This window comes from Gossypium hirsutum, chromosome A06 (assembly GCF_007990345.1).
Source record: "Gossypium hirsutum isolate 1008001.06 chromosome A06, Gossypium_hirsutum_v2.1, whole genome shotgun sequence".
Lineage (NCBI taxonomy): Eukaryota > Viridiplantae > Streptophyta > Magnoliopsida > Malvales > Malvaceae > Gossypium > Gossypium hirsutum.
Window position 1 is genome coordinate 57,547,645 of NC_053429.1, and position 11,573 is coordinate 57,559,217.

Sequence of the window (11,573 nt, forward strand, 5' to 3'; positions counted from 1 at the left end):
AACAAAGATTTCACAAGTTTGGTTATTTTGGCCTACATTGTTCAAGATGCTTATGCATATGTAAGAAACTTCAGTTGATGCCAAAGAACTAAAAACATATCAAGGAGGAACGGGAAGCCTTTGACAAATATTTTAGAGATAGAACTTTTCAATGTATGTGGCATTGATTTTCTAGGCTCGTTTCCTTTTTCATATGGTAATAAGTATATTTTAGTAGCTGTGGATTACGTATCCAAGTGGGTTGAACCTGAGGCATATCGAACTAATGACGCTAAGGTAGTCATGCGATTCCTACATAAGCACGTATTTACACGGTTTGGGACTCCTAGAGCTATAATTAGCGATGCAAGATCTCACTTTGTAAATAAGTGGCTTAAGTGGTTGCTTGTTAAGTATGATGTGAAGCATAAAATTGCTACTGCCTGTCACCCACAATCAAATGGGTAAGTTGAAAGGGTGAATCGAGAAATCAAAGGTATACTTGAAAGAGTAGTGCGCCCTAACAAAATAGATTGGTTATTTTCATACCAAAGTAGTACACTTCAATGAGTTCGAGGGGTTGAGGTTATTTTCATACGAGAATAAGGTTATTTCTTGGAAAGCTTAAATCCTGATGGAAAGGACCTTATACCATTTACAAAGTTTATCCATATGGAGCTGCAGAATTGTACAACAACCATGGAGGTACGTTTAAAGTAAATGGTCAATGTCTGAAGCACTTATGGGATGATGAAATTGAGCGAATTAAAACCTCGCTCAAATTAAGAGACCCTTAATTTTTCATAAACCTTCTTTGTAATAAAAATTTAGATATTATTTTCTTAAATTAGTACATTTAATTAATTCTTTCTAAGGAGATTAGAACTTAAGCGAGACTGTTGTGATAGTCTTTGTTTTTAAATTTAATGTTAGTTTTATTTATTTTAATAAAGGGGGTCAATTTGGCCCAAGTACTAATAAGTTTGTTTATTTTTAAGCAACTGAAATTTTAATAAAGCTTGGGCTCAAGGCCTAAAACAACAAAGACGAGAAAAAATTAACCCATGTGCTATCCATAGGGTTTCCTAAAGCCCAAAATTTTGTTACCATATTTCCCTCAATCTTACTTGTTGCTCAAGTAACTCAAAAATTAGCTAAATTTAATCTACAAGATTACATTGCTGCCCAAGTCTCTTAAATTAGCTAAATTTTAGCTACAAAATTACTCTAATTCACCACTATATAAACCATTTTATACCTTTATAATTTTCGCAAACCTTTATAATTTTCGCAAGCCTTCAAGCTATTAGCTCAAAACCTAGCCACCCATTCTTTTTGTATTAGCCATCAGCCTAAATCCCGAAATTTCTTCTAAAATATCTTCCTTTTTGTAAGCCCATGGTATTCGCACGGCCTTTTCCAGAGTAGCCCCTTTTGTAACACCCTAAACCCGGCCTAGACGTTATGGCAGAATCTGGTAGTGTCACATTTAAGTGTTTTTCGAAATCGTGATTTCATTGAAAAACCCTTCTTACTATTTAAAATTGTGTAAAGTCTCAGCTTGTGTTCGTTTAATTTCAAAACATGGCTCATTGGAAAGTTAATCACCTTTAAAAAACGTTATTAATTTCATTGAAAATCTCTTACAGTTGCAGAAGCTAATTTAAATTAAAGAAGTTTAAAACATATGTTTTTGGAAACAGTAATTGGTTTGAAAACTCATATTTTCCTAGACTAGAAGTTTAAAGTGAGTAATCAAAAGCCCAATTAAAAGTAAATCCCACAAATAGTCTTATTACAAACCAAAAATCAAAAATAAAAAATACGAGTAAGCAATTTAACGTAGTAGTAGGAGCAGTCGTGTGGCCATCTCTGAGTCCCTCGCAGCAGCGATCCGCCTAACGCTAGGGACTACCTATATAGTTAAAAATGGGGTAAGTTTATGAAAACTCAGTGTGTAATCCCCTTACTAGAGTAACAGTCAATATACAGAAACAGAAACAGTCTGGGCTAGAGCCCTTTAACAGTAACAGTACAGTCCAGTTCAGAGCATAAGTGGGCCAAAGCCCATTACATTATCATTTGGGTCACAGCCCATAACAGAATCAATTGGGCCTAGCCCATCTCAGTAACAAAACAGCGAATGCATGGATGCATGCTATCCCATCCAACCCTGCACTACCTGTGGGGAATAACTTACCCACACCATCCCTACACTTACAATGTTAGCACTGGTTGCAGCACCAACCAAAATTGTAGCAAAGTTGCTAGTATATATACGAATTTAAGCCTTCAGTAGCGGTATTATGATTGGCACAAAGCCATCGATAACTGTAATAAGTTTAGCACGTAGCCATCAGCAACGGTAATATAATCGGCACATAGCCATGGGTAAATATGATCGACACAAAGTCATCAATAAATATGATAGGCACATAGCCACAGGTAAATATGATTGGCACAAAGGCATAATCAAGATAGCACAGAGCCATAAACAGATTAAGTAGCACTAAGCCGTTCATCAGTCCACAGTCATCTCGTGCGACCCGTATGACCTTAACAGATCAATACTGGATCCACAATCTTCTCGTGTCACCCGTGCGATCCTATCAGAACTTCTTCCATATCAATGTCCTAACCCCATGCAATATGTCGTGTATGTCATGCTCAATCATCACACGTGTATGTAAAATGGCAATGCTCAGTAATAATCATTTAAACATATACTAAAGCATATCAGTCATACAACCACCATCAAGTCAGTTAAAACACAGTCATACGATCACAGTCAAATCGGTCAAATTCATAGTCCAAGTCAGTCATTTACCCCCAAGGGCAAAACAATCATTTTATCTTACAGGGGTATTTCGATAATCTAAACAGTTTGGGCTAAACATGCTTATCGGCCCTTCCGAAGGTTTACAGTCGCCCTGAGCAACTTTTACAACCCTAACAGTCCTATCGGTGAAAATGGGCCCAAAGCCCATTATTCGACCCAAATGGCCGACACGCTTATGCAGCCCAATTAGCTCAGGATTACCAATGGGTATGCATACTACACAACCCAGTCCAAAGTTTGTCACTTATCAAGGATTTTATCTACGCGAGCCCCATGAGCCCATTGGGCCCACACGACCCATTTTAGCCCATTGAGGCCCAGAATGGCCTATGCCATGTACGTGACATGACAAGCCCCACTATTTCCCACCTAACAGTTAGATTTACAACAGCGGCCGATGGGTTCATTCGGCCCATTATGGCCTAAGCCCATGCATTCGTTCATGGTAGCTTTTTCACCGTACACCCAAGTTTCGTAGGCTCGGTTTACCTTGCGTGCGATCGCATGCTCTAAGCCCATTCTTTTGACTTTTTGGCTTCTTAGTATTTCGGCATTTCAACATTTGCCGACCTATAGTTAAATCAATGTGTGTGGATTCACACACTCTTTCGACTTTTGACTGATTATCAAATACGGTACTATTACACACCTGATGCGATTTGCTGCAAAACACTATCAAGCACTTTGGGACCTGCAGATCCGAACAAGATAGTTCACTACTCCACAATTCACCGCAGACATTTCTGTAAAGACCCAATACCAATATAAATTCACATTTCATATCCAAGGGAAAAAGAAAAACTTTCCTTTAACACCACCAAAATATAGCCACTTTACCTACCAACCGCGTAACAGTAGAGTCGTACTACTCCAACGCTAACCGAGTCGTTCCAACCCTTAACCTTCACAAATAGAATAGTCAATCGATTCACTAAAAATCTATAAACTAAAAGAATACTTCATAGTTGTGACACTTACCAATAATGCAGAAACCCAAAACAAAAGTGGCAAGTTGCGGCAACGAAAACCAAGGATTAAGGAAGGAATGACTTATAAGGAAAATCCAAAGCTGTGAGAAGAAAGAAAAAGAAAGTTCAACAGGCAGTTGGCAGAAACAAAAGAAGACAATGAAAAATTGACAAGGGAGGAGGAGGGTGAAAATGTTGCCATACGAAAGAACAGAACAAAAAGGGAACCGAAAGAAATTGCAAAGAACCATCTAGCAAAAATCGGCAAAAAACAAAATGGCAGACTTTAAAAGCAGAGGAAAACTATCGTCTATAATTTTTTGGAAAAGAATGGGAACCGAATTCTTTGAACACAAGATGATAATAACCCACATGAAATCCCATATTTTCCTCCTTAAATCTCTCCATAATCATTCCTTGATTTTCTCCTAATATCTCTTCATGATACACTCCATAAATTACTCCCACCTCCCATTCAAACTCTATTCAAACTCTCATGACCAATTCAACCTCAGAGTCCCAGTCCAACTCCACCTCCTACACAGCTCAAATAGCAAAATGAATATTCCATTGCGCATCCCAAAACTTGAACCTCAAACCTCACAGTTACACAACACGCCACCTTGCCACTCCACCACAGGCTTTTTCTGTGTCATAAATCATCCACAATTATTCATAAAGCCTACATGCCAGAGCCATGGTTGATCCCTTAAAAAAAATTGCAAGAGCTAAGGCTTGAACCCAAGACTTCTCAAGCACTTCCTAGGACACTTAACTATTGAAGCAGGCATTTATTTGTGTCATTCACTTGCACAACTAAATTCCAATTCCTCCATACGCGAAGCCTATTTCTTCTAGGCCTAAAATTTAAGGCGTTACACATTTGCCATTGCATCCCTATCTCTGTGACATCCTATCATCGTCGCAACCTTCATGCCACCGCAAGTCAGTTGCTACCGCAATACCTTGCTCCTATAGTTTTCAATTTCTTTATCCAGTCTTTTGTCAAAATTTTACTTATCTTTTTGGGAAAAATGTCTACATCTCACAAAAGAACTAGATCTTCTAAGATCTATGCCAAAAATTCCATTGTGATCCAAGATGAATAAGTGAAAGAAAAGTTTGATTAAATCTTTAAGAATCAACCTATGATGCCGGAAAAAGGTTTCAACTTGAAAAGCAATGATAAGATGGTTGTGCCTTTAACTAATCGCAAGACGATTGATGCCATCAATTGAAATTATTTTTGTTAAGGAGTATGGAAGTAATCTCAGTCTCAAAGCATCCTCGGTCACCCCGACTAGTTTAAATGAGTCAGTTAGTTCCATTAATAGCCAAAGATGTAGATGCGGATCTTCAGTAGGAGTCCCACTAAATTGACCCATATTTTGCAACATTTGGAACATGACCAACTTTACCTCAAATTGTTGTGCCTCGGTTTTGGGTCTCCTAATACTCAGATTAAGCTTGTTGAATAGTAGAATGGCATATTGTTGAATGGCACAATTTCTATCATCGACAACAGTGATTTGATTGTGAGTACTATAAGCGAATGTTCCTTCTGGATTTTTGAAATTCATATCTTCAGTCCTTATTTGATTCGCTTATTTTCTCCTTTGTCAGAAAGTCCTTTCCATTTCAGAGTTTATGGGGAGTAAGACAATGATTTGATAAATACTCATAAACACCTAAAACAAACACACAAAAAAAGGAATTAAAATGGAACAAAAAAAAAGTAAACCAAAATGCAAAATTAACAATTTCACAATAATGTCTTTTAAAATAGTCCCCGACAACGGTGCCAAAAACTTGGAACGACGAAAATGTGCAAGTGTACACAATCGCAACAAGTAATAAAGTGACAAGTAAATGTCGAGTTATTGTACCCACAGGGACTATGAAAAGAATTATTTATGAATTCTATTTAAAACACTTTGGTGAAGAAAAATATTTTGTTTGAAGAGGGTGATTAAAAACTAAGATTTTAAACTAAGTAAACTAAATAAATAAATCTCAAATGAACGATTTCAAAATACGATTTTAATCAAGATGACATAATTGTGTTGATCAATTACATTTCTTAACTTGGAATTATTAAACTCATGTTTATATTGTTACGAATAAATTCACGAAAACTCGGTAATTTGCTAACTTATGAACATACTCACCTACAAAAATCCATTCATCTCTTCACTCTATCCCTATGTCAATTCAACTGATTAAACAAATCTTTAATAGGAAAATATGTTATAGCACATACATACTTATTAAATCGAAATAATCTCTTGTACATATCCCTGTGTCAATTCAAAGGATTAATTAAATCTAATAAGAACATAAAATACTATGTGAGGTAACAAGTATCCCTACCTTGAAATAGTTTAATCACAATAATCTTGCAAGTTATGCAAGGCAAATGTATCGTCAGATACTATTGCTAATTTAACCCTCAGCTACCTTAGATGATTAAACATGTACTGATTAAGTACTGTGTCCATTAATTACAATTTCAATCCATTTAAATAATTAATTGATTAGCTACCTCACAATTGTAATGCAAGAATAACTTAGTCATGGTTTTACTTAATCAAGCATCTTACCGAGGCCTATAACAACATAAACACAATTTTAACAATTTTAGAAAATGAAATGCAATCAACCTAACACGAATTAAATTCAAGATAAATTTATTGAATTAACCATTCCAACAACATAAATATTCATAGATATGTTCATCATAACAACAACAAAAATTAAAGAGATAGGGAACAAGAATCAAATCTGGTGTTTTTCCGTGGCTTGACTAGTTTGCTTCGTTCTTCCTTTCACGTTTTCTTCGTCGACCAAGACTGCTATGAATACTTAATTGCTGCTCCAAATGGCTGATGAATGCCCCTTTTCCAAGGTGATATGGACAAGAGAGCAAGGGAATTTGGAATGGAAAAGAAGAGAGAAAGTGGAGAGAAGAGAGAAAAGATATGACTGCTTGAGATGTGTTTCAAATGATTAGCCTAAGGGGGTTTTATAGCTGAAGAGGGATGCTAAAAATAGATAAAATTATCAGCCAAAGAGCCCTCCCTTGTCCGGCCACACATGTGGCAAGGTTGATAGTTTCAACTTTGCTAATTTAGGCTTGGGGCAAATCTATAAAGCCACCAATTGTGGAGGGGTTTGTTTGCAACTTGAAAAAGTCTTCAAGGGCCTCTTTGCAAGCTAAATAATCAGTCAATAAGCTAATTTGGGTCAACATATGGACGGTTTTGGGCTGTCCACTTCTTGGTCGGTTCGGTTCACTCGGTTTAGGTCAACTGGACCACTTTTTCATAATAATTAATAATAATTTATTTAATCCAAATTAAATTGGATATAACTTAAAATTAATTATATCATGAATTAATACACATAATTGGGCCGTCTTAGGCTGAAAATTAATTCACCTTGATACTTCAAATTGCTTCTCGGTTTTAAACTTCTAGTAGTGTTTGCTGAGCCAATTTTCTCCCTTTGTGCAAATCTGTCGAAAATAATCAAAATTAATCAAAATTTATTATAAAATTAATTAAAATTCATTAAAATTCATTATGTTAATAATTTAAGTCCAGAATAACTGTTTTATAATAATTATATATTTTTCGACAATAATTTTTCCAAAATGCATGAATTTGAGTTGAAAAGAGCATGAAAAAGTGTGTACATTTTCGTGTTTCCAACCCTAACCCCTCTAATATTGCTACATAGCCCTCTGATTATGAACTTTGATCTGTATTAGACTTCGAGAAGCACATAGTAGTCCATATGATATGCATCCTGGAGTAAATAAAAGGTACTAATCTGAGGGAGTTGTATTGGTGGTTGGGTCTGAATCATGAAATGATTGAATATGGAGTTAAGTGTTTGACTTGTTTACAAGTGAAGGCTAAACATCAACTTCCTTCTGGTTTGTTACATCCCATTAAGATTCCTCAATAGAAGTGGGAGCATGTCACTATGGATTTTGTTAGTGGGTTACCTTTGACTCCCACTAAGAATGATTCTATGTGCGTGATTATGGATAGGTTTGCTAAGTCAGCTCATTTCCTACCAGTTCATGTGGATTATTCTCTTTAGAAGCTTGCAAAGTTGTATATTTCAGAGATTGTACTATTGTATGGGGTACCTGTGTTGATTATTTCAGATTGGGATCCTTGGCTTACATCTCGATTCTGGAAAAAATTGAATGGAGCTCTTGGTACTCATTTGGTTCTCAGTACTACTCAGTATTCACAGTTTGATTGGAAATCTGGGAAAATTATTCAAATTCTTGAGGATATATTGAGGAGTTTTGTGATTGATTTTCCAGGAAGTTAGGAGGATTATTTACCTTTACCTGAATTTGCTTATAATAATAGTTTTCAATCAAGCACTCAGATGGCACCTTTTGAGGCTCTGTATGGCCGTAAGTGTCGAACTCCTTTGTACGGGATTGAATTGGATGAAAGGAAAATTTTGGTATCTGAGTTAGTTCAAGAGACTAAAGGTAGGGTTAAGTTCATTCAAGATAGATTCCGAGCGGCTTCCAGTTGGCAGAAATCTTATACTGATCTAAAAATAAAGGATATTGAGTACTGTGTAGGAGACTAGGTTTTCTTAAAAGTCTCTCCGTGGAGAAAAGTATTGAGGTTTGGATGGAAGGGAAAATTGAGTCTAAGGTTTATTGGGCTTTATCTGATTCTGAAAAAAGTTGGACCAGTGGCTTATCAGTTGGAGTTGCCACCAGAGTTAGATCTTATCCATGACGTCTTTTACGTCTCTATGTTGAAGAGGTACCATTTAGATCCATCTCATGTGGTAAGAGTCGAAGAGATTGAAGTAAGACCAGACTTGTCTTTTGAGGAGGAGCCTGTGAAAATTTTAGATTGTGAAATTAAGGTTCTGAGAAAGAAGCAAGTGCCTTTGGTCATGGTTCTGTGGTAGAATCATGGTTTTGAGGACGCCACGTGGGAACAAGAAGATTGTAATACCCCAAACCCCACTTAGACGTTATGGTCGAATATTGGAAATTACATTAACAACGCTCGAATTTATTTGCTTATTGAGAATCACTATGTTTGAGTTGTTTTGAGAAAACCTAAAAACTTAAAGATCGAATAATTTTATTTTATTTTTTAAAAAGTACTTAATAATATATAAATATTTGAAAAAAATGACATTGATCAAAATATCATTTTAAGTTATTTAAAATAAAGAATTTTGCATTATAATTATAAAAACGGTATTTGGAAGAACTTCGCAACGTATTTCAATAAACTATTTACAAAATTTACAATTTATTATTTTGTTTAAAAACCAAGTAAAATCATAAATAGTCTAGATAAATTTCATAATTTAAAAATACTCGAAATCTCATAAATTTGCATGCATGTATGATAGTTATAAAGTTGTAAAAAAAAAAAAGCAAACCATAACCCAAAATAAAAGTAATATCCAAAGTCCACAAACCAAAGTCCAATAAATTTTAAAATTCATAAAAATGTTCATAAGGTAAAAACATTCGAGATGCTCCACCAAATGCTGAATCCAAGTCTTATGTTTGAGTGTTACCTGAAAGATTATAACACTAATTGGGTGAGCTTTATAAGCCCAGTGTGAGATTAACATAAACACAATCACATACATATGAACATATATATTGTACTGTAACACCCCTAACCCGTATCTGACACTGAACTAGGGTTAAAGGCATCACCAGACAATTAGGAACATTTTACGAATAATTCATATAAATCATTCACAATCATAGTTAAACATTACCATAGAGTCCCTTATATAAGTCATCGAGACCTTAAGCATGCATTAGAAAGGGGTCGGGACTAAATCGAGCTCATACAAAATTTTTCAAAACTTAAACATTTTTCAAAGTTGTACAGGTCACACGCCTGTGTGAATAGGCCGTTGCCTCACACTGCTTTAGACATGCCCATGTGTCTAAGCCGTGTCAAAATAGGGCATACATATTGACTTGTCCACACAGCCACAAGACACACCCGTATACTAGGCTGTGTGAAAATTAGGGAGGCTACTGGCTTGGCCACAAGGCTGACCACACACTCGTGTGTCTAGCCCGTGGTCGAAACTAACTTGGCCACACGGTTAACAACACGCTCGTGTGTACGATCATGTGGTCTGCCTAGGCTCATTTCGAAATGGCCCTCGAGTAAATTCTGCTAGTGTGGGCAAAAATAGGCCATTTGTAAGGCTAAATTGCCACCCATTAAGGGTTCTCCTTACCAGCATTAAATAGGCATCTAACGTATCATATTTTCAACCAATTTCAAACCCAAATCATACATTATTCATATCATAAGAGATAGAGTACGAACATGGTTGAACTCCCTACCGTTCGGTTCCATAACTAAATGGCAAGAGTTGGTTGAACGTTTCTTAATGAAATATTTCCCTCCATCTTTAACCACTAAGGTCCGAAATGAAATCACTTCATTTCAGAAACTCGACGAAGAATCTTAATATGAGGCATGGGAGCGATTCAAGGAGTTATTATGAAAGTGCCCTCATCACGACATTCCTTGTTGCGTTCAAATGGAAACTTTCTATATTGGTCTCAAAATTCATACTAGAATGATGGTGGATGCTTCAGCAAATGGAGCCCTTCTTTCTAAGTCTTATAACGATGCTTACGAGATTATTGAAAGAATTGCTAGCAATAACTATCAGTGGACAACCAATCGAGTAGCCTTAGAAAGACAAGCAACAGGAGTACATAAAGCAAACACACTTGCTTATTTGGCAGCCCAGGTATCCTCTATGTCTTCTATGCCTAAGAACATAACTGTTAATGGTTTCAATGATTATCTGATAGGTCAGCAATTGAACCAGTTCGAGGATATATCTTGTGAATACTGTGAGATGGCCATTTCTTTGAAAATTGTCCATCGAATCAAGAGTCAAAATATTACATGGGAAATCAAAATTGGAATGTTCCACAGTCAAATTATTAACTTTTCATTGTAGAATCATCAAATTTCTCCATGGAGTAATCAACGGGCAGTGTAACACCCCTAACCCGTATCTGTCGTTGGACTAGGTTTATGAAGTATTATCGATCATATCACAATTTTTACAAATGAGTATTTCATTTTACAATTCAAAATATTATTCACATCAATGCTCGTAGTATAGTCTAAAATCAAATCTTAAATTTCATATCATTCATATGGTGACATAATTAAGACTTAATAATCAGACCAATTCATATTTATTATTTTTTTAAGTCTTGCGCATGTACATATTACACATCATTTAAAACAAGTTTTCATGCTAAGCTTTACATTCATTTATGCGATATAAAAGAATTGATTAAAATGTACTTACATATTTCATACATTAATACAAATTAATGCATCCATTCGAATATATATACATATATAAATAGGCATTTAATCATGTTCAAATAAAACTTTATGGAAAATCGTATTATGATTAATATACAACCATCACATCAAAGATGTAACCATGTTTCACCAATTTCAAATGCATTTCACCATATTATCATGAACCACTTTCGAACACAAATAATAACTCAGAACCAAACTATGCACAATTTCTTATATCTACTACCCGACTTTTAATCACAATTAACATATCGTTGTATACCTAATTTGCTTACATAATAACGAGTTTAAAACTTCATATTGCACATGATATCTAATCCTTTATTCAGTTATCAAATATAACCTCAATTGGTCACGCTAATACCAAGTCACATACCTAATAAGTAAACACACACCGAA

The 11,573-nt window shown here is 35.5% G+C and overlaps 1 non-coding gene across 1 annotated transcript; it reads right to left on the reverse strand.

Moving 5' to 3' along the window:
• Positions 1–10,239: 10,239 nt before the first annotated feature.
• LOC121231533 (small nucleolar RNA R71) lies at positions 10,240–10,346 on the reverse strand. Its single transcript, XR_005929591.1, has one exon. It is a non-coding gene; the product is annotated as a small nucleolar RNA R71 (small nucleolar RNA).
• Between the last annotated feature and the right edge of the window lie 1,227 nt (positions 10,347–11,573).